This window comes from Callithrix jacchus, chromosome 1 (assembly GCF_049354715.1).
Source record: "Callithrix jacchus isolate 240 chromosome 1, calJac240_pri, whole genome shotgun sequence".
Lineage (NCBI taxonomy): Eukaryota > Metazoa > Chordata > Mammalia > Primates > Cebidae > Callithrix > Callithrix jacchus.
Window position 1 is genome coordinate 205994500 of NC_133502.1, and position 22302 is coordinate 206016801.

Here is a 22302-nt window from a genome sequence, read left to right on the forward strand (position 1 = left end):
AGCTCAATATTGCTCTGGCACCATCATTACAAATGTCAACAAAGTTAAAAGAGCAAATAATGTGTTAGCATTATTGCAAAAACGATTTTGACCTCTTGGACTTCTTGAGAGGATTTGGAGACCACACTTTGAGAAATGATGCCTTACAGGCACCAAACTTCTTGGTGTGGCCCAGATGGCTCTCCATGACCTGCCCCTGCCAACCTCTCCAGCCTGTTCTCTCAGACCATTCCATCTCTACTGCAGCCCATGCTTCAGCTGGGAAGAACAGACTCATTCTGCAGAGAAAGAGACGTGGCTCTCGAACCGGAACCAAGCTGCCTAGTTGCTCGAGAAGTGACATTCTTTTTAAATTTTTATTTATTTATTTATTTTGAGATGGAGTTTCACTCCTGTTGCTCAGGCTGGAGTGCAATGGTGCAATCTCAGCTCACCGCAACCTCTGCTTCCCAGGTTCAAGTGATTCTCCTGCCTCAGCGTCCCGAGTAGCTGGGATTACCGGCATGCGCCACCACCCAGCTAATTTTTTTGTATTTTTAGTAGAGACTAAAAATGTTGGTCAGGCTGGTCTTATACTCCGACCTCAGGTAATCTGCCTGCCTCACCCTCCCAAAGTGCTAGGATTACAGGCCTGAGCCACCACACCCAGCAAGAAGTGACATTCTTTCATGCTTCCAACCTCTGGGTGATATGGTTTGGCTCTGTGTGCCCACCCAAATCTCATCTTGTAGCTCCCATAATTGCCATGTGTTGTGGGAGGAACCCAGTGAGAGATGATTGAATCACGGGGGTGGGCCTTTCCTGTGCTGTTCCTGTGACAGTGAATGGGTCTGAAGTGATGTGATTGTTTTAAAAAACAGGAGTTTCTCTGCATAACCTGTTGTTTTTTTTGTTTTTTCTTTTGCCTGCTGCCATCCATGTAAGCACTGACTTGCTTCTCCTTGCCTTCCGCCATGATTGTGAAGCTTCCCCAGCCAGTGGAACTGTAAGTCATTGAACCTCTTTCTTCCCTTCCTTCCTTCCTTCCTCCTTCTTTCCTTCCTTCCTTCCTTCCTTCCTTCCTTTTCTTCCTTCCTTCCTCTTTTTATTTTGAGACAGAGTTTCAGTCTTGTTGCCCAGGCTGGAGTGCAATGGCACGATCTCAGCTCACCGCAACCTCCGCCTTCTGGGTTCAAGCAATTCTCCTGCCTCACTCTCCCGAGTAGCTGGGATTACAGGCACGTGCCACCATGCCCAGCTAATTTTTGTATTTTTGGTAGAGACGGGTTTCACCATGTTGACCAGGATGGTCTCGATCTTTTGACCTCGTGATCCACCCGCCTCATCCTCCCAAAGTGCTGGGATTATAGGCATGAGCCACCACGCCTGGCCATAGCCTAAATGTTTTTAAAATTTATTTCCAGAAAGCTGTCTTCCCCTTTCCCCATGTGAGGATGTACCCACAAGGTACCATCTATGGAGCAGGGAACAAGCCCTTACCAGACACCAGAACTGCCAGGGCCTCCATCCTGGACTTCCCGGCCTACAGAACTATGAGGAATGAGTTTCTATTATTTATTAATTATGCAGTCTAAGGAATTTTGTGATAGCAGCCAGACAGACTAAGACATTCCAGTTCATAGGGCCTTATCAACAACTCAGAAATCCCCAAACTGAAAACTGGACCTCATTTATTAACATATTCAGTTTTCAAGCTTGTCCTAAATGGATGTGAGGTCATTGATCATCTTTTCTAAAAAAAATCTTATTTAGGCTGGGCGGGGTGGCTTATGCCTGTAATCTCAGCACTTTGGGAAGTGGAGGCGGTGTATCACAAGGTCAGGAGTTCAAGATTAGCCTGGCCAAGATGGTGAAACCCCATTTCTACTAAAAATACAAAAATTAGCCAAGCCCGGTGGCACGCACTTGTAATCCCAGCTACTCAGGAGGCTGAGGCAGGAGAATCGCTTGAACCCGGGAGGCGGAGGTTGCAGTGAGCCAAGATCATGCCATTGCACTCCAACCTGGGCGACAGAGTAAGACTCTGTCTCAAAAAAAAAAAAAAAAAATCTAATTTATTGTGAATATCCACACATTTCACTGCAGCAATATTGTGTTTGATATCAATGTGTTGCTTTGGCCTCCTTAGAGTGCCATGAGACTCATGATACATGGAGGCCCCATATTACCTTTCTAAAATCTGACAAATTCTGGAATCTAAACCTATATGACTCCCAAGGATTTGGGTGAGGAATTCTGGGCTTGTGTTCTATTCCCTTGAATATGCTCACCTCTTCTCCTTAGCTGATATCTGCTAGGAGGGTAGCATGCCCTAAACACATCTGTATCCCAGATTCCAGCAGAGTGCCTGCTGTGTGGTCACATGCCGCAAAGTCTGTGGCATAAGTTGAGCTTATGAATTCCCATAACTGTATGGGAAAGTCCCACAGCAAATTTTCAGGAGCAGACTGGATCTCAGGATTGCAGGGTAGAGTTCGGGTTATGACAGACTGCACATATGCATCTAACTTTGCTGCCTCCTGAAACCCCATTAGAACTTCTGGAAGAGGAATTCTTTTTTAAAAAGACATAAACCCACAATGTTGAGAAAAGCAGGATGGGAAAGCACGGCCACAAGAGGAGAGGGACAGGGGTCACTGGTTGTCAGGCCTGGGAAAGCCTGACAAGCAAGTCCCAGGCAGCCGTGGGAAGGCTAAGCATGTATACGATTGACACGGCAGACTCTGGCAAAGACAGAGGGCTGGCAGGGCCGGGTCCCTCTGTGAGTGAAGGGGGTGGGGATGGTGCTAAAATAAGAAAAACTGGTCAGGGGAGCTATTTAGGAAGCTCTTAGATCCCTAGATCCCCTCCCACCGCACAACCTCCCACGCCCCCACAGTGGAAGTCTGGAATTTTATTCTCAGAAGAGGGTAAAACAGAGCTGTTCTGAATCAGGGGACGCCAGGCATATTGAGGACATGAGTACTGCTCAGAAAAACCAGGGATAAAGAAGTCAAATGGGCCAAGCATGGTGGCTCACAACTGTAATCCCAGCACTTTGGGAGACCGAGGCGGGCAGATCACTTGAGGTCAGAAGTTCGAGACCAGCCTGGCTAACATGGTAAAACCCCAACTCTACTAAAAATACAAAAATTAGCTGGATGGTGGTGGCACACTCCTGTAATCCCAGCTACTCGGGAGGCTGAGACAGAAATATCCCTTGAACCTGGGAGGCAGAGGTTGCAGTGAGCTGAGATGGTGCCTGCACTCCAGTCTGGGCAACAGAACGAGACTGGCCAGGCACAATGGCTCACACCTGTAATCCCAGCACTTTGGGAGGCCGAGGCAGGCAGATCACGAGGTCAAGAGATAGAGACCATGCTGGGCAACATGGTGAAACCTGGTCTCTACTAAAAATACAAAAATTAGCCAGGTATGGTGGCTGCACCTGTTGTCCCAGCTACTCGGGAGGCTGTGGCAGGAGAATTGCTTGAACCCAGGAGCTGGAGGTTACAGTGTGCTGAGATTGTGCCACTGTACTCCCCCGGTGACAGAGCAAGATTCCGTCTCAAAAAAAAAAAAGTAGTCAAATGTATCTTAATAGCGAATGTGGCCTTCCAGGTCTGCCACTCTGCTTGTTTCCTGGGACCCTGACAATCGAACTCTTACCACCACTCCCCCCGCCCCAGAAAGAGGACTGGAAGATGACTGGCTTAAAGGGAAAGCAAGAACACTGGACTGGGTTTTCCAGCAAATGGCCACCCGGACCACCCTGCTGTGAAGTTTCAGTGGATGGTGCCTGGTGCTCAAGCTTCCAACTCAGCTTTTCATCGAGAAGAGAGCTAAGAAATACCTCACATTCAAGGAAAACCTTGAACATGGAAGAGAGACCAAAACAGACAGGATCAGACAGGATCAAAGCAACCAGGAAGAAACAGACACCATGGACCGGGCACGGTGGCTCACATCTATAATCCCAGCACTTTGGGAGGCTTGAGGCGTGTGGATCACCTGAGGTCAGAAGTTTGAGACCAGCCTGGCCAACATGGTGAAACCCATCTCTACTAAACATACAAAATTTAGCCGGGCTTGGTGGTGTGTGCCTATAATCCCAGCTACTTGGGAGGCTGAGATAGGAGGATCACTTGAACCTGGGAGGTGGAGGTTGCAGTGAGCCAAGATTGCACCACTGCACTCCAGCCTGGGCAACACAGCGAAACTCCACCTCAAAAAAAAAAGAAAAAAGGAAAGAAAGAAACAGACACCAAACACCATGCCCGGAGTTAAAAAAAAAACATTTTGTCTTCAGAGAGATAACACATTACTGCATCCCAAAACTGGAACAAAAACAGGGCTCCATTAGATAACATTCGAAGGTTTAGAAAGGGCTTTAGAAATCAAAGACAGGATCATTGAAATTTTTAAAACTCAGTAACAGAATTGGAAGATCAAGTTGAGGAATGATTAAAAAAATTAGAGCAAGGGCCAGGTATGTTGGCTTGCACCTATAATCTTAGCACTTTGGGAGGCCGAGATGAGAGGGTCACTTGAGCTTAGGAGTTCAAGACCAGCTTGGGCAACATAAAAAAGCCCTGTCTCTAAAATAGTAATAATAATTTTTTTTTTTTTTTGAGACGGAGTTTCACTCTTGTTACCCAGGCTGGAGTGCAATGGCGCGATCTCGGCTCACCGCAACCTCCGCCGCCTGGGTTCAGGCAATTCTCCTGCCTCAGCCTCCTGAGTAGCTGGGATTACAGGCACACACCACCATGCCCAGCTAACTTTTTGTATTTTTAGTAGAGACGGGGTTTCACCATGTTGACCAGGATGGTCTCGATCTCTTGACCTCGGGATCCACCCACCTTGGCCTCCCAAAGTGCTGGGATTACAGGCATGAGCCCCAGGGAGGAAAGTATTAATGCTCAATTTAAGAAATTCTGCAGAATGCAAATTTCCACACCGAAGGAGCCTCACAAGTACCAAGGAAGATGGATGAAAATAGACCCATGTTAAGGTACGTCACTAAAATTTCAGAATGCTCAGGGGAAAAAGGAAGATTCTATAAACTTCTAAAGAAGAAAAAACAGAACCAGAATAGCTTCAGCCTTCTCATAGCAACACTGAGGGCCAGACGATGACCCAGTGATGTCTAAGGTCGGAATGAAAATGATCTGTAATCTATAAGGTAAAACTCTATTCTCAGTGCACGTATTAACCAGGCATGAATATTTGAAAATGTTTAGACATAAAAACTTCCAAACATCTACGATCTCAAAATACCTTCCCACGCAGGCTTTGTCAGCAAGCTATAGGAGGAGACGCTCCATTGAAACGAAGAGTACAGGTTAGGGAATGGGAAGGTGTGGGTCCAGTAAGCCAGAGATCTATTACCTGACAGAGTGACAGTCATACCCCAGACAGTGTGGAGGGAGGGCAACCAGTCCAACCAGTCCCCAGGAAGTCCTATGACTCAGCAGATAGGCAGACATGTTTGGGTGTTACCACCAAGATCCTAGCTCGAGTTTGAGGAAGAAAATGCTCAGAGATGGCCGTGCGCGGGGGCTCACACCTGTAATCCCAGGACTTTGGGAAGCCGAGGCGGGCGGATCACCTGAAGTCGGGAGTTCCAGCCTGACCAACATGGAGAAACCCTATATCTACCAAAAATACAAAATTAGCTGGGCGTGGTGGTGGGTGCCTTGTAATCCCAGCTGCTCGGGAGGCTGAGGCAGGCGAATGGCTTGAACCCAGGAGGCGGCGGTTGCAGTGAGCCGACATTGTGCCACTGCACTCCAGCCTGGGCAACAAGAGCGAAACTCCATCTAAAAAAAAAAAGAAAGAAAAAAGCAAAGAAAAGAAAATGCTCAGAGATGTGGCGTTCTAACTATGTCCAGGTCTGACTTGCCTGGACCAGGTGCTGGTAGTTTCCGTTCTCCCTGCAGGCATTTCAGCTCTGTGTCAGTCTTCAGCTTTGGCCCGCTCCAGAGACCTGAAGACAGGCCAAGACAAACCAACCAGAAATGGAGCAGACTCCTCCCCTTCAGTGTTTCTCTGCCACACTGCAGTTCAGGGCTCACCCTGCAGCACTTTCAGATGCCCCCATATGCACAGACTTCCCTGGAAGCCCCTCTTGCAGACAGCTGGAGGCAGACCATGATCCACACTTTCTGCTTGTTTTTTTTTTTCCTGGGAAACCTCATCTAGTACTAGCAATATCGCCTTTTCCTTACTACCGTTTGAGCTTGCTTCTTGGTTTTTTTCTTTTTTTTGAGATGGAGTTTGGCTCTTGTTACCCAGGCTGGAGTGCAATGGTGCGATCTCAGCTCACCGCAACCTCCGCCTCCTGGGTTCAGGCAATTCTCCTGCCTCAGCCTCCTGAGTAGCTGGGATTACAGGCACGCACCACCGTGCCCAGCTAATTTTTTTGTATCTTTAGTACAAACGGGGTTTCACCATGTTGACCAGGATGGTCTCAATCTCTTGACCTCGTGATCCACCCGCCTCAGCCTCCCAAAGTGCTGGGATTACAGGCGTGAGCCACCGCGCCTGGCCGCTTCTTGATTTTTGAAAACTAAACGAGATATGGATACACATATAGATGGTAAAATTGCCCAGGAGTGCAAGGGAATGTTTAACTTAAAAAAAGGGGCCTGTGCAGTGACTCACACCTGTAATACCAGAACTCTGAGAGACTGAGATGGGAGGATAACTTGAGGCCAGGAGTTCAAGACCAGCCTGGGCAATATAGCAAGACTCTTTCTTTATAATAATATAAATTAGCTTTTTTTTTTCTGAGACAGAGCTGGAGTGCCGTGGCACAATCTTGGTTCACTGAAACCTCTGCCTCCCAGGTTCACACAGTTCTCCTGCCTCAACCTTCCTAGTAGCTGGGACTACAGTACCCGCCACCACACCTGGATAATTTTTTTATGTTTGTTTTTTGTTTTTGAAACCAAGTTTCCCCCTTGTCGCCCAGGCTGGAGGTACAATGGCACGATATCAGCTCACTGCAATCTCCGCCTCCTGGATTCCCTTGATTTTCCTGCCTCAGCCTCCCAAGTAGCTGGGATTACAGGCAGTCACCATCATGCCAAGCTAATTTTTGTATTTTTAGTAGAGATAGGGTTTCATCATGTTGTCCAGGCTGGTCTTGAACTCCTGACCTCAGGTGATCTGCCTGCCTTGGCTTCCCAGCGTGCTGGGATTACAGGCATGAGCCACTGTGCCCAGCCAGTGAATTAATTTTTGAAACCTGAATGTGGTTACCCTTCGGGAAACAGAAAGTGATGCTATCTTGGAGGGCTCATAGTAGAATTTTTAAGTGCTGGAAATATTTTTATTTTTGTATAGAGACAGGGTCTCCAGGAGCCTGAGGCTGGAGAATCGCTTGAGCCCTGGAAGCAGCAGTTGTAAGGGAGATGGCACCACTGCACTCCCGCCTGGGTGACAGAGCGAGACTCTGTCTCAGAAAAAAAACAAAAAACAAAAAAAAGTCTAGGCATAGTGGCTCATGCCTGTAATCCCAGCAGTTTGGGAGGCCGAGGTGGGCGGATCACCTGAGGTCGGGAGTTCAAGACCAGCCTGACCAACATGGAGAAACCCCATCTCTACTAAAAATACAAAATTAGCCGGGTGTGGTGGCACATGCCTGTAATCCCAGCTACTTGGAAGGCTGAGGGAGGAGAATCGCTTGAACCCAGGAGGTAGAGGTTGTGGTGAGCTGAGATCCCGCCGTTGTACTCCAGCTTAGGCAACAAGAGTGAAACTCCATCTCAAAGAGAGAGAGAGAGAGAGAGAAAGGGGGGGTGCCCCTTATGTTCCCCAGGCTGGTCTCGAACTCCTGACCTCAGGTGATCTGCCTGCCTTAGCATCCCCAAATACTAGAATTACAGGCATGAGCCACCACACCCCTTTTATTTCTTATTTATTTATGTTTTAATTTGTAGAAATGGGGTCTTGCTTTGTTGCCCAGGCTGGTCTCAAATTCCTGGTCTATCGATTCTTTTTTTTTTTTTTTTTTTTTTCTTTTTTTTGAGACGGAGTTTCGCTCTTGTTACTCAGGCTGGAGTGCAATGGCACGATCTCGGCTCACTGCAACCTCCACCTCCTGGGTTCAGGCAATTCTCCTGCCTCAGCCTCCTGAGTAGCTGGGATTACAGGCACGCGCCACCATGCCCAGCTAATCTTTTGTATTTTTACTAGAGACGGGGTTTCACCATGTTGACCAGGATGGTCTCAATCTCTTGACCTCGTGATCCACTGGCCTTGGCCTCCCAAAGTGCTGGGATTACAGGCGTGAGCCACTGCACCCAGACGGTCTATCGATTCTTATACATTGAAGACTCAATTCACAATAAAAACCTTTAAATTTAGGATAAGTGAGGGGATTTTAAGTGACAATTCAGAGATTTTTTTTTTTTTTCTTTTTTGCGACAGAGTTTGGCTCTTGTTGCCCACGCTGGAGTGCAGTGGCATGACCTTGGCTCACTGCAACCTCCGCCTCCCAGGTTCAAGCGATTCTCCTGACTCAGCCTCCCAAGTAGCTGGGATTACAGGCATGCACCACCATGCCTGTCTAATTTTCATATTTTTAGTAGAGACAGGGTTTCACTGTATTGGCCAAGCTGGTCTCAAACTCCAGACCTCAGGTGATCTGCCCACCTCGGCCTCCTAAAGTGCAGGGATTACAGGTGGGAGCCACCACGCTGGGCCAGATATTTGATTTATAGGTTTATTTCTCTTATCACTCTGTTTAATGCTAGCTACTCCTAATACTAGCTACTCCTCCCGCCTCACTCACACCTATCCCAAGCCCCTTCAATTCCTCTTACTCTGCTCTAACTCTTCTTTTTTAAAAATAGTTCTTTTTAACTGCTTCTATCCCCTAGAATAGTGCCCTCTCAACATTTTTGGTTTAAAAATGTTATGCTATTAAATATTATTGAAGACTTCAAATTAACTTGTTATAATGGGTTGTACCTGTTGATATTTACCATATTTGAAATTAAAACAGAGAAAAATTTAAAATAAACAGAATGACCTGCAACTTCTGCCTCCTGGGTTCAAGCAACTCTTCTGCCTCCTGGGTTCAAGCAACTCTCCTGCCTCAGCCTCCCAAGTAGCTGGGACTGCAGGCACACGCCACCACGCCCAGCTAATTTTTGTATTTTTAGTAGAGACAGGGTTTCACCGTGTTGGTCAGGCTGATCTTGAACTTATAAACTCAGGTGAACCACCGCCTCAGCCTCGTAAAGTGCTGGGATTACAGGTGTGAGCCACCACACCTGGCCAGGCGCAGGTTCTATAAGCTCTTGAACATCGAGTCACCTTTGGAAAGCTCCATTGTACACCCAGGAGAGAATGACAGTGAAAAAAGTAAATAACAGCTTTTTTTTTTTTTTTGAGGCTCCCCTGAAAGGGCCCAGGGGCACCCGGATAATACTGAGAAACATTATTTAGAACAATACCCAGCACGTAGTAGGCACTGCTCAACGCACACGCACTTGGTGTCTATTACACAGAAAGCCTGTTGCTAGGTGCTATTGGTGATACAAAAATAGGACAGAGCCAATTCCTCTCCTTGACTCACATCCCCCAGATTCCTTTGCTGGGATTCTGGTAGTAGAATATTTGTATTCAATCCAATTCTCTGTTTCTAGAGAAGCCCTTTCAGGGTAGCAGTCCTGGTGTTAATCCAAGGACTATAGCCAGCCCACGCTGTCAACGGGTCTGGAGGCTTATAACATACTTGGGCGTTCCTTCGAATAGTCACTGCCTTGGAAATGGTGAAAGATGAGTACATATGGCTCCCATCTGAGCAGAGCCAAAGAAAGCAGTGGATGGAAGAGAGATGGCCTCCCAGAATAGGAGTCCTTGGGTAGGTCACTTTCCCAATCAGTTTCCTCCTCTGCTAACTGGGGTTGCACAAGTAATGTCTAGTCTAGTACACCGGGTGGGCTGCAGTGAGCCGAGATCGTGCCATTGCACTCCAGCCTGGGCAACAGAGGGAGACTCCGTCTCAAAGCAAACAGAAAAAGAAAAAGAAAATATTTGTTGAATGAATGACCACTGATAACAGTAGTAGTACTCTCAGCTGTCATTCATTCAACAAATATTAATGTCAGTGCAACATATCTGGAGTCTAAGTGCTTAGTGGTGAGTCCTCTGTCTGATTCGTGTATGAACCCAGCTGAGCCACCTGTGGGAGTTAGCCTGTTTCAGAGACATTTGAGCTCCTTCCCAGAAAGCCCCAGGGCCACTGGAGTCATTTAGGGTAGTGAGGCAACAACCCTATCACCTGATATGAAAAAGAAAACTAAGCCTACCTTCCATTTCATCTGGTCTGATCTTGGCTAAGCCAAATGAAGACACTAAGTCGTAGATGGACTCCAGCGAGAAAAGCTGATCTGATTCACACTCATTTGTTTGGTTTATTCATTCATTTAACAGATATTCTTTTTTGTTTTGTTTGTTTGAGACGGAGTCCCCTTCTGTTGCCCAGGCTGGAGTGCAATGGCGCGATCTCGCCTCACTGCGGCCTTTGCCTCCCAGTGTACATACATGCAGCCAGCAAGCACAGGAACAAAGCTCAGTACCACTGATCATTAGAGAAATGCAAATCAAACCCGCAATGAGATACCATCTCACACACGCCAGAATGGCTAATGTTAAAAAGTCAAAAAATAACAGATGCTGGCGAGGCTGCAGAGAAAAAGGAATACTTATACACTGTGGGAGAGTCAATTTATCTATTTTCACAATCATGCACTTTCCCTGCCTGGCCCCTGTAGGCATCTGAATTTGCCACCCTTGGTGTTCAGTTGAAAGGCAGGCTATACATGTTAATAAATAAGGATGTGGCCGGGCGCCACGGCTCACACCTGCAACCCCAGCACTTTGGGAGGCCAAGGAGGGCAGATCACTTGAGGTCAGAAGTTTGAGACCAGCCTGGCCAACATGGTGAAAACCCCTCTCCACTAAAAATACAAAACTTAGCTGGGTGTGGTGGCTGGCGCCTGTAATCCCAGCTACTCTGGAGGCTGAGGCAGGGAGAATCACTTGAACCCTGGAGGTGAAGGTTGCAGTGAGCCAAGATTGCGCCATTGTACTCTCGCTTGGGTGACGGAGGGAGACTCTGTATCAAAAAAGAAAAAAAAAGTAAAGCTGTGTTTAGTACTTCACTGGAACTATTGAAAAGTTCTAAGCGGGCAAGGAGGAGGGTGGGGGGTCCCATGACACACTTACTGTATGTCCCAAACATTCCATTCTTAAAGTGGGGGTGGTGAGATGGGGATGGAGAGAATGAGGGAGAGAGAGATTCCAGCCAGCACAGGGCCCCCAGTCTAGGAGGGAGGCAGGGAGCAAAAATAGAGTGTAGAATTCCAGTGCAATGATTGTAAGGCATACTACAGTGCCACAGTAGGGTCTTCTAAAAAATTATTATTAAATTTAATTAATTAATTAATTTTTGAGATGGAGTCTCACTCTGTCACCCAAGCTGGAGTGGACGCAATCTTGGCTCACTGCAACCTCCGTCTCCCAGGTTCAAGCAATTCTCATGCTTCAGCCTCCCAAGTCACTGGGACTACAGGTGTGTGCAACTATACCCAGCTAATTTTTGTATTTTTATTAGAGGTAGGGTTTCACCACATTGACTAGGCTGGTCTTAAACTCCTGACCCCAAATGATCTGCCCACCTCGGCCTCCCAAAGTGCTGAGATTACAGGTGTGAGCCACTGCGCCCAACTAATTATTTTATTTTTATTTTTTGAGACAGGGTCTTGCTTTGTCCCTCGGGCTGGAGTGCAGTGGTGCAAACATGGCTCAGTGTAGCTTTGACCCCCCTGGGCTAGAGCAACCCTCCCTTGTTGGCCTCCCAAGTAGCTGGGGCTACAGGCACATGCCACCACGCCTGACTATTTCGTATTTTTTGTGGAGATGGGGTTTCACTATGTTGCCCAGGCTGGTCTCGAACTCCTGGGTAAGCAATTCCCCTGCCTCAGCCTTCCAAAGTGCTGGGATTACAGGCCTGAGCCACCGCGCCTGGCTTATCTAACATTTCTGTTGTTCATTTTTCCTCTTTCCTCCCTAGAATATACATTTTAGGAGACTAGGGATCTGTCTGTCATCTTCACGGTCACATTCTCAGTCCCTGGAACATTCCTGCCAATAGGAGCCACTCAGCGTTTGTTGAATGTGAGTGAACTATGCATGAAGCATGCTGATGGATACCAAGGGACAGTTGAGAACTTTCTAAATTACAGGCTAGGAAGAAAGGGCTCCCAAGACATCCAAGATGGAGAGTGGCTGTCACTAGCTACGATGGCCACAAAGCCAAGGTGTTGACGAGAAGCCAGAAGCCTCTCCATGAGCGTGGGTGGAGCCAGCACTGGGTGTCAGAGGCTCAGTGGCCAGAGATATCAATGTTATGCTTAAGAGTAACTGGCACTCACACTGCCTATTTTGTGCCGTAAGGATGAGTAGGCAGAAGAATAATTGCTCAACAGAGTAAACAGACAACCTACAGAACGGGAGAAAATTTCTTGCAGTCTATCCATCTGACAAAGGTCTAGTATCTGGCATCCAAAAGGAACTTAAATGAATTTACAAGAAAAAAAAATCCCATTAAAAGGCGGGCAAAGGGACATAAACAGACACTTTTCAAAACAAGGCATACATGAGCTAGGAGCAGTGGCTCAAAACTGTAATCCCAGCCCTTTGGGAAGCTGAGGTGGTGGATCGCTTGAGGCCAGGAGTTCAAAACCAGCCTGGCCAACATGTGAAAACCCATCTCAACCAATGATGCCAAAAAATTAGCTGGGCATGATGGCATGCACCTGTAGTCCAAGCTACTCAGGAGGCTGAAGCAGGAGAATTGTTTGAACCCGGGAGACAGAGGTTACAGTGAGCCGAGATCCTGCCACTGCACTCCAGCCTAGACAACAAAGCAAGACTCAGTCTCAAAAAAAAAAAATGTGGGGCACGGTGGCTCATGCATGTAATCTCAGCACTTTGGTAGGCTGAGACGTGGATCACCTGAGGTCAGGAGTTCGAGACCAGCCTGGCCAACATGGTGAGACCCTATCTCTATGAAAAATACAAAAATTAGCCAGGTGTGGTGATGTGCACCTGTAATCCCAACTACTTCGGAGGTTGGGGCAGGAGAATCACTTGAACCTGGGAGGCAGAGGTTGCAGTGAGCCAAGATTGAATCACTAAACTCCAGCCTGGGTAACAAGAGTGAAACTCCACCTCAAAAAAAAAAAAAAACCAGAAAGAAAGAAAGAAAGAAAGAAAAAGGAAAAGACATACATGCAGCCAGCAAGCTTATGAGAAAAGCTCAACATCACCGATCATTAGAGAAATGCAGAGATACCATCTCACACCAGGCAGAATGACTAATACTAAAAAGTCAAAAAATAACAGATGCTGGCAAAGCTTCAGAGGAAAAAGAATACTCATACACTGTGGGAGTGTAAATTCATTCAACCATTGTGGAAACAATGTGGTGATTCTTCAAAGGCCTAAAAACAGAAATACCATTCAACCCTACAATCCCATTACTGGATATATACCCAAAGAAACAGACATCGTTCTATCATAAAGAATCAGGCATGTGTATGTTCATTGCAGCCCTAGTCACAATAGCAAAGATATGGAATCAACCTAAATGCCCATCAGTGGTAGATTGGATAGAGAAAATGTGGTACATATACACCGTGGAATAGTATGCAGGCATAAAAAAGTGAGATTATGTCCTTTGCAGGAACATGGATGGAGCTGGAGGCCATTATCCTTAGCAAACTAACACAGAAACAGAAAACCAAATACCACACGTTTTCACTTATAAGTTGGAGCTAAGTGATGAGAACACCTGGGCACATAGAGGGGAACAACAGACACTGAAGCTTATTGGAGGGTAGAGAGTGGCAGGAGTGAGAGGACCAGGAAGAGTCACTGACCAGTACTAGGCTTAATACCTGGGTGGTGAAAGACTCTGTAGAGCAAACCCCCATGACACAAGTTTACTATATATACAAACCTGCACATGTACCTCTGAACTGAAAAGGTTTTTTAAAAAGAAAAATAAGTCTTTAAAAAATTATTTATTTATTTTTTAAATGACAAATAAAAGTTTGTCAGTTTTTTAATATATTTATGATATACAATGTGATCTTTTCATATATGTATACATTGTGGAATAATTAAACACATTATACACTCATCACCTCATATACTTATCATTTATTGTGGTGTGAACATTTTAAATCTACTCTTCAAGTATATAATTCTAAGTACATAATGCATTAGTGGCCAGGTGTGGTGGCTCATGCCTGGAATCCCATCACTTTGGGAGGCCAAGGTGGGTGGATCACTTGAGGTTGGGAGTTCAAGAGTAGCCCAGCCAACATGGTGAAACCCCATCTCTACTAAAAATACAAAAATTTGCTGGGTGTGGTGGCATGCGCCTTGTAATCCCAGCTACTCAGGAGGCTGAGGCAGGAGAATGGCTTGAACCCAGGAGGTGGAGGTTACAGTGAGCTGAGATTGCGCCACTGCACTCCAGCCTGGGTGACAGAGTGAGACTCCGTCTCAAAAACAAAACAAAACCATTAACATAACTGTAGTCACCATGTTGAGCAATACCTCTTCAGAACTTATTCCTCCTGCCTAACAGAAACTTTCTACCCTTTGACTAGCAGCTCCCATTCCCCTCTCCCCCACCAGTCTCTGGAAACCACCATTCTTCACTCTGCTTCTCTGAATTCAACTTTTTTAGATTCCATATAAAGCGAGATCAGGCGGTGCCTGTCTTCCTGTGCCTGGCTTATTCTATTTAGTGTAATGCTCATTCATGACAGGATTTCCTTTTTTTTTAAAGGCTGAATAGTATTCCATTGTGTATACACCCCACAGGTTTTTTTTTAAATCCATTGCTCAGGAAATAGGACTTTGAGAGGAGAAACTTCCATTCCTGTTTTAGCTGGGTTCCTTCAAAACAGAGGCACCCAGGGATTTGGGTGCAGTGGCTATTTGGGAGGTGATCCCAGGTTACTCAGTGAGGCAGTGGGGAAAGAAGAAAGAGAAGAAAAGAGAGGAAAAGGGGCATTAATGGTCAAGTTACCATTGTGGACAAACAGCACTCATTCCCACTGAGTCCTCTGAGAGGCTGTGTCTCTCAAAACTGTCCTACCACCAGGTGTGGTGGTTCATGCCTATGAGTACTTTGGGAGGCTGAGGCAGGCGATCGTCTGAGGTCAGGAGTTCAAGACCAGCCTGACCGATGTGGTGAAACCCTGTTTCTATACTAAAAATACAAAAAAAAAAAAAAATAGCCAGGTGTGGTGGTGCATGCCTGCAGTCCCATCTGCTCAGAGGCTGAGGCAGGAGAATTGCTTGAACCCAGGAGGCAGAGGTTGCAGTGAGCCAAGATTGCACCACTGTACTCCAGCCTGGGCAACAGAATAAAACTCTGTCTCAAAAAAAAAAAAAAAAATTTGTCTTACCAACAGATGTGGAGGCTGAGAAATGTATATGCCACTTCTTTTTCTCCTTGGTTATAATCCCAGCACTTTGGGAGGCCAAGATGGGTGAATCACTTGAGGTCAGGAGTTCAAGACCAACCTGGCCAACATGGTGAAAACACATCTTTACTAAAAATACAAAAAATTAGACTGGGTGTGGTGGCTCACGCCTATAATCCCAGCACTTTGGGAGGCCGAGGCAGGTGGATCACAAGGTCAAGAGATCGAGACCCTCCTGGTCAACATAGTGAAACCCCGTCTCTACTAAAAATACAAAAAAATTAGCTGGGCATGGTGGCACACACCTGTAGTCCTAGCTACTTGGGAGGGTGAGGCAAGAGAATTGCTTGAACCCAGGAGGCGGAGGTTGCAGTGAGCCGAGATCGCGCCATTGCACTCCAGCCTGGGTAACAAGAGCGAAACTCCGTCTCAAAATAAAATTAACCAGCTGTGGTGGCACATGCCTGTAATCCCAGCTACCTGGGAGGCTGAGCAGGAGAATTGCTTGAACATGAAAGGCAGAGGTTGCAGTGAGCCGAGATTGTGTTATTGCACTCCAGCCTGGGCAACAAGAGTGAAACTCTTCGGAGGATAAACTGTCCCCACCCCGTTGAGGGCAGGTTTGGCCGGGTCACTTGCTTTAGCCAACAGAACGAAAGCGGAATACCAACGTGACCCTTGTATCTTCTATTGTGTCTCCTTCTCTTCCCTCTGCCACAGACCAGCAGTGACCATTAGCCTAGGTCCCAGAGTGAAGACAGTACGTAGCCAACCAATAATGGGTGGGTGAACAAGAACCTTTGTTCTCATTCTTTTTTCTTTTCTTTTCTTTTTATTGAGATAGCGTCTTGCTCTCTTGCATAGGCTAGAGTGCAGTGGTACAGTCTTGGCTTACTGCAACATCCACCTCCTGAGTTCAGGCTTTTCTCCTGCCTCAGCCTTCTGAGTAGCTGGAATTAAGGTACACGCCAACATGCCCAGCTAATTTTTTTTTTTGAGATGGAGTTTTGTTCTTTTTACCCAGGCTGGAGTGCAATGGTACAATCTTGGCTCACTGCAACCTCTGCCTCACAGGTTCAAGCGATTCTCCTGCCTCAGCCTCCCGAGTAGCTGGGATTACAAACTAATTTTTTTTTTTTTTTTTTTTTGAGACAGTCTCACACTGTCACCCGGGCTGGAGTGCAGTGGTGCAGTCTTGGCTCACTGCAACTTCCGCCTCCCAGGTTCAAGTGATTCTTCTGCCTCAGCCTCCCAAGTCGCTGGAATTACAGTCACCCATCACCATGCCAGGTTAATATTTGTAGTATTAGCAGAGACGGGGTTTCACCATGTTGGCCAGGCTGATCTCCAACGCCTGACCTTGTGATCCCTCCGCCTAAGACTCCCAAAGTGCTGGGATTACAGGCGTGAGCCACCGTGCCCAGCCTGGTTTTTGTATTTTTGGTAAAGACAGGGTTTCACCATGTTGGTCAGGCTGGTCTCGAATTCCTCGTCTCAAGTGATCCATCCCCCACTTGGCTTCCCAAAGTGCTGGGATTACAGGTATGAGCCACCGCGCGCCTGACCTGTTCCTGTTCTTTCTGGTTGTAAGTCACTGACCATTTGGGGCTGTTTATTCATGCTGCGTATCTTAGCCAAAGCCGACTGATGGAGTGATTTCTGGAAATGGCTTGGCTCAACTCCTTCCTGACCCTTTCTTTAAATTTGCCTGACCACTGAGAAGGAGATTTCTGGTTTGCTTTTTGTCATGTGGTTAGGTCTCCCCAACCATGCTAAATTGTGAGTCAATTAAGCCTGTTTCCTTTATAAATTACCCAGTCTCAGGCATTTCGTCACAGCAGTGTGAGAACATACTAATACGGTAACTCTGTTTGGGGCAGCTTGTGGTTTTCCAGCTATGCCATGACTTGGTCTTTGAGTCTGTCTAATGTAAGAGTGAAAGTTCATAGTCAAGGTTCATTTTTCCATCACAGCACATCCATTCATAGCACAGCCTAGGCTGTATGCCCAGTTTAGCTGCATAAACTCAGACCTAGTGTTTATTGGTAATAAATCAAACATTTTGGCCGGGCGTGGTGGCTCACGCCTATTATCCCAGCACTTTGGGAGGCCGAGGCGGGTGGATCACAAGGTCAAGAGATCGAGACCCTCCTGGTCAACATGGTGAAACCCTGTCTCTACTAAAAATACAAAAATTAGCTGGGCATGGTGGCGCGCGCCTGTAGTCCCAGTTACTCGGGAGGCTGAGGCAGGAGAATTGTTTGAACCCAGGAGGCGGAGGTTGCAGTGAGCTGAGATGGTGCCATTGCACTCCAGTCTGGGTAACAACAGTGAAACTCTGTCTCAAAAAATAAATAAATAAATAAATCAAACATTTTTATTCCCTCTCTCTGTCTCCTGTGTCTGTCTCTAAATTTGTTCCTGACCTGATGGGGAAGAGAAGTAGTATTCACTGAGCTCCTTCAAAACCCAAAAACCTTTTTTCATGATTCCAGTCTTAGCAATTGAAGTGGTTTGGCTGTGTCCCCACCCAAATCTCATCCTGAATTGTAGTTCCCATAATCCCCACGTGTTGTGGAGGGCCCTGGTAAGAGGTAACTGAATCATGGGAGCAGTTTCCCCATGCTGTTCTCCCCATACTATCACGAGATAATGAGTCTCACGAGTTTACTTTGAGATGGACTCTCATTCTGCTGCCCAGGCTGGAGTGCAGTGGTGTGCTCTCGACTCACTGCAACCTCCATCTCCCAGGGTCCAGTGATTCTCCTGCCTCAGCCTCTCCAGTAGCCGAGATTTTAGGCACCTGCCACAGCACTCAGCTAAATTTTTTTTTTTTTTTTTTTTGAGACGGAGTTTTGTTCTTGTTACCCGGGCTGGAGTGCAATGGCGTGATCTCGGCTAACCGCAACCTCCACCTCCTGGGTTCGGGCAATTCTCCTGCCTCAGCCTCCTGAGTAGCTGGGATTACAGGCACACACCACCATGCCCAGGTAATTTTTTTTTGTATTTTTAGTAGAGATGGGGTTTCACCATGTTGACCTCTTGATCCACCTGCCTCAGCCTCCCAAAGTGCTGGGATTACAGGCTTGAGCCACGGCGCCCAGCCTTTTTTTTTTTCTTTTTTGAGACAGAGTCTTGCTGTCACCCAGGCTGGAGTGCAGTAGCATGATCTTGGCTAACTGCAACCTCTGCCTCCTGGGTTCAATCAATTTTCCTGTCTCAGCCTCCCAAGTAGGCTAAAAGTACAGGCACACACCACCAAGCCTGGCTAATTTTTGTATTTTTAGTAGAGATGGGGTTTCACCATGTTGGTCAGGCTGGTCTTCAACTCCTGACCTCAGGTGAGCCATCTGCCTTGGTCTCCCAAAGTGCTGGGACTACAGGCATGAGCCACCACACCTTGTTCCACAGCAAGTTCCCTTGCTGGCACTCATTCTCTCTTCTGCCACCCTGTGAAGAGATGCCTCCCACCATGATTATAAGTTTCCTGACCAACACTCGGCTAATTTTTGTATTTTTAGTGGAGACAGGGTTTCACTATACTGGCCAGGCTGGTCTTGAACTCCTGACTTTAAGTGATCCACCTGCCTCAGCCTCCCAAAGTGCTAAGATCATAGGCATGAGCTGCCATACCCGGTGGTCTGATGGTTTAATAAGGGTTTTTTCTCCCCTTTGCTCTGTACATCTCCTTCCTGGTGCCATGTGAAGAAGGACATATTTGCTTCCTCTTCCATCATGATTGTAAGTTTCCTGAGGTCTCCCCAGCCATGCTAAATTGTGAGTCAATTAAATCTGTTTCCTTTATACATTACCCAGTCTCAGGTATTTCTTCACAGCAGTGTGAGAACAAACTAATACGGTGAATTGGTACCTTAGACAGTGGGGTGCTGCTCTAAAGAAACCTGAAAATGTGGAAGCAACTTTGGAACTTGGTAGCAGAGTTGAAACAGTTTGGAGGGCTCAGAAGAAGACAGGAAAATGTGGGAAAGTTTGGAACTTCCTGGAGACTTGTTGAATGGCTTTGACCAAAATGCTGATAGTGAGATGGACAATGAAGTCCAGGCTGAGGTGGTCTCGGATGGAGATGAGGAACTTGTTGAGAACTGGAGCAAAGGTCACTCTTGTTATGCAAAGAGACTGGTGGCATTTTGCCCCTGCCCTAGAGATCTGTGGATCTTTGAACTTGAGAGAGATGAGTTAGGATATCTGGTGAAAGAAATTTCTAAGTGGCAAAGCTTTCAAGAGGAAGCACAGCATAAAAGTTTGGACCTATCTCCCTGCATTCACAGAAGGATGTAGTCCAGATATTGTCATTGCCACAGATACTAACATATGTTCTTCTTCTCCTCACTCTCCCAGGTATCTTCCCTCGTTCTCACCCTCAGGAATAAAACAATTAGAGTGGAAATGCAAAGAGAAAGAAGAGTCAGAACTCAGCTTTTAAATTTCAACATTCAATATTTTTAAATTTCAAATGTGTGGCTAGAGAGAAAAGTCTCCGTGTTTCAAAAGTTGCATCTTTTTTACTCCAGAAGCTTGAATCCTATGTGATTCTGGAAGTCTGTGTTCTATAAAATCTAGAGGTTCAAAAGAAGCAGAATCTGCAGGATGGGTGTGGCAGCCCCACCTAGGAGAGGCAAGGCGGCCGGGCTGAGGACAGAGAGGAGGTGAAGCAGAGCCTGGTATGGGTCTCTGGAGGATCCTTGTCACCTGCCTCTTTCCAGATGGAGCTTCAGGGAGGAAAGAGGGAGAAACAGAGCCCAGGGGGTCGCTGTGGCATCTGGAAGGAGTGGAGACCTGTGCCTCACTTCTTGTCACGGGCCCTGGAGGCGGTGGCTCTTGCAGTGTTTCCCCTCCCAGCGAGGGATGCCTTTTTTGTGTCTACACCACAGGGGCCCAAGATAGCCTCTTGGAGATTCCCAAGGCCTCCAGAGCAGTGGGAGCAGCCAGGGTTTCCCCATGTCCTTGACAATGGCAATGTCAGTGGCTCAACAACAAGAATCACATGGGATGGCTGGGTGGAGCCCAGCCTGGATCAATACTGACAGCAGGACAGGGACCCAGAGGAAGATACCTGAGCAAGTGCCAGCAGGGACAAGAAAGACAATGACAACCTCATGCCTCAACAAAACAAAAATCCAGCAGCTTATACTCCCAATGGAAAGCAGGATGAAGAAACGTAACTTCCAGTTGACAGAAAAAAATGGTTGGCTCTTCTGTCCCCTCTTCCCTATGAGATTTGTATCTCCCCAAATCAAAACACCCTAAAAAGTTCTGAAAGGCAGGGTGGGGCGCTGGAAGGCAGTGGATGTGGAGTGAGGGGACAAGAGTTTCTTTGTCACTGGCCATCTTGTGTGACCTTGAGCTGGTCATTTCACCTCTCTGGTTCTCAGTTTTCTCATCTGTAAAATAAGATGTAATGCTACCTGCTCCTCTGGCTGCTTGTGAGGATTAAATGCAAAAAAATCCGAAAAACAAAACAAACTTCCCCCGCTTCCCGGCTGAGTTCTGCACCTGGTAGTTAGGGGCTCAGCAAATAGCTGAACCTTCCCTGCCTTTCCCTTTCAATTGTTGCCCATTTAGAAACACCATAATTCTTTGCAGGAAAGATGGATACATGAGGTTACATATACCAGCGCCTGGAAAACAAAATGAAACAAAGCCTTCTTCCACTCTGGGGAAGAAACAATAAAAACCTCAAGGCACAAAACAGACAAAGAAAATGACTTGAGAGCGGGGCTGGGGGTGGTGGGCAGGGTGAGGGCGGTGACTGCACTCAATGAAAAGCAACAACTCAATACCCTGCTATCATCCTTCATCAAACTACAGAAATAGAAACCAGACAAACACATTATGTGAAGGGCAAAAGAGCTGGCAAGGTTCTGGCCTATAGGAAAAACCCTGGTTCGATAATCCCACGAACAGGGAGGTAGGGAAGGGAGGTCAAAGTCAATAGCAGTTTTTTTTCTTTTTTTCTTTGTCAGAACGCTGGTTTACAGTCCTAATGAGGCTTAAACATCACACGCTCCTTTTTGACTGAATTCAGTTTCTCATTAGACTCTGTATCTGCTCCCAGATCAGCCAGGCACATGCCAGGAGCTGCTTCTACTTCCTCTGGCCAGTGAATTATCAGGGGTATTTCTGCCTGTTTTTTGTCTTTTTTTTTTTTTTGGTTAAAGAAAGCTTTGGAGTCGAAATGGTCTCTTCTAATTATATCTCCTCTCCTCTCTCTGATTAGAAAGGTGATCAATTTTGGGGAAGGACCTGGGCTCTGTCTTTCTTCAGAGGAGTGCCTGGTTAAGATAGTATTATCTGCTCTGGGTCTTTTCCGTTTTTCCAGAGAAAATCTCAGGCCGGCAGCCATGTTTTTTAATATCTTCAGGAGTCTTGGAAAAGATACGCTTTATGTCAAGCTCAGTGCTAGGTGCTAGGAACGCAGAAACCAAAAAAAGGAATTAAGAAAGTGCTCATGTTCTCAAAGAACGCAAAGAGATTTACACCACCAGGTTGTAGGTAACCAGAGTACTGGGTTAACTGCCGCTGGCTCTGGAATAGATGTTTCCCTAAGATGGCTTATCTCTTAAAGACCTCACAAGAGCTCTGAGGCTGGGTATACTCTGGCTCCATTTTCACAGATGAACAGCCTACCTACCGCTCCCAGTCTTTGTTCCACCGAAGACCACGGTGGACTCCAGTCCTGGTCCTTTGGCTCCAAGCCCTCTGCTGAGTTTCCTCTTGGTAGCAACCCAGTGGGCAGTGCCAAACTCTTCCAAGCCCATGGAAGGGCACACAAGAATTT

General features: G+C 46.7%; 1 protein-coding gene across 10 annotated transcripts in view; it reads left to right on the forward strand.

The window, feature by feature from the left end:
• Window positions 1-22302, forward strand: part of LOC100406723 (myosin-9) — a 127314-nt gene that overhangs the window by 36535 nt on the left and 68477 nt on the right. For 4 of the 10 annotated variants that reach the window (XM_078339264.1, XM_078339268.1, XM_078339294.1 and 1 more), the window contains one exon: window positions 925-21638. The gene's annotated coding sequence lies outside the window, so the exon portion shown is untranslated. The remainder of the gene's footprint in view (window positions 1-924; window positions 21639-22302) is intronic. The other 6 variants (XM_078339262.1, XM_078339284.1, XM_078339270.1 and 3 more) reach the window with 3 other exon arrangements.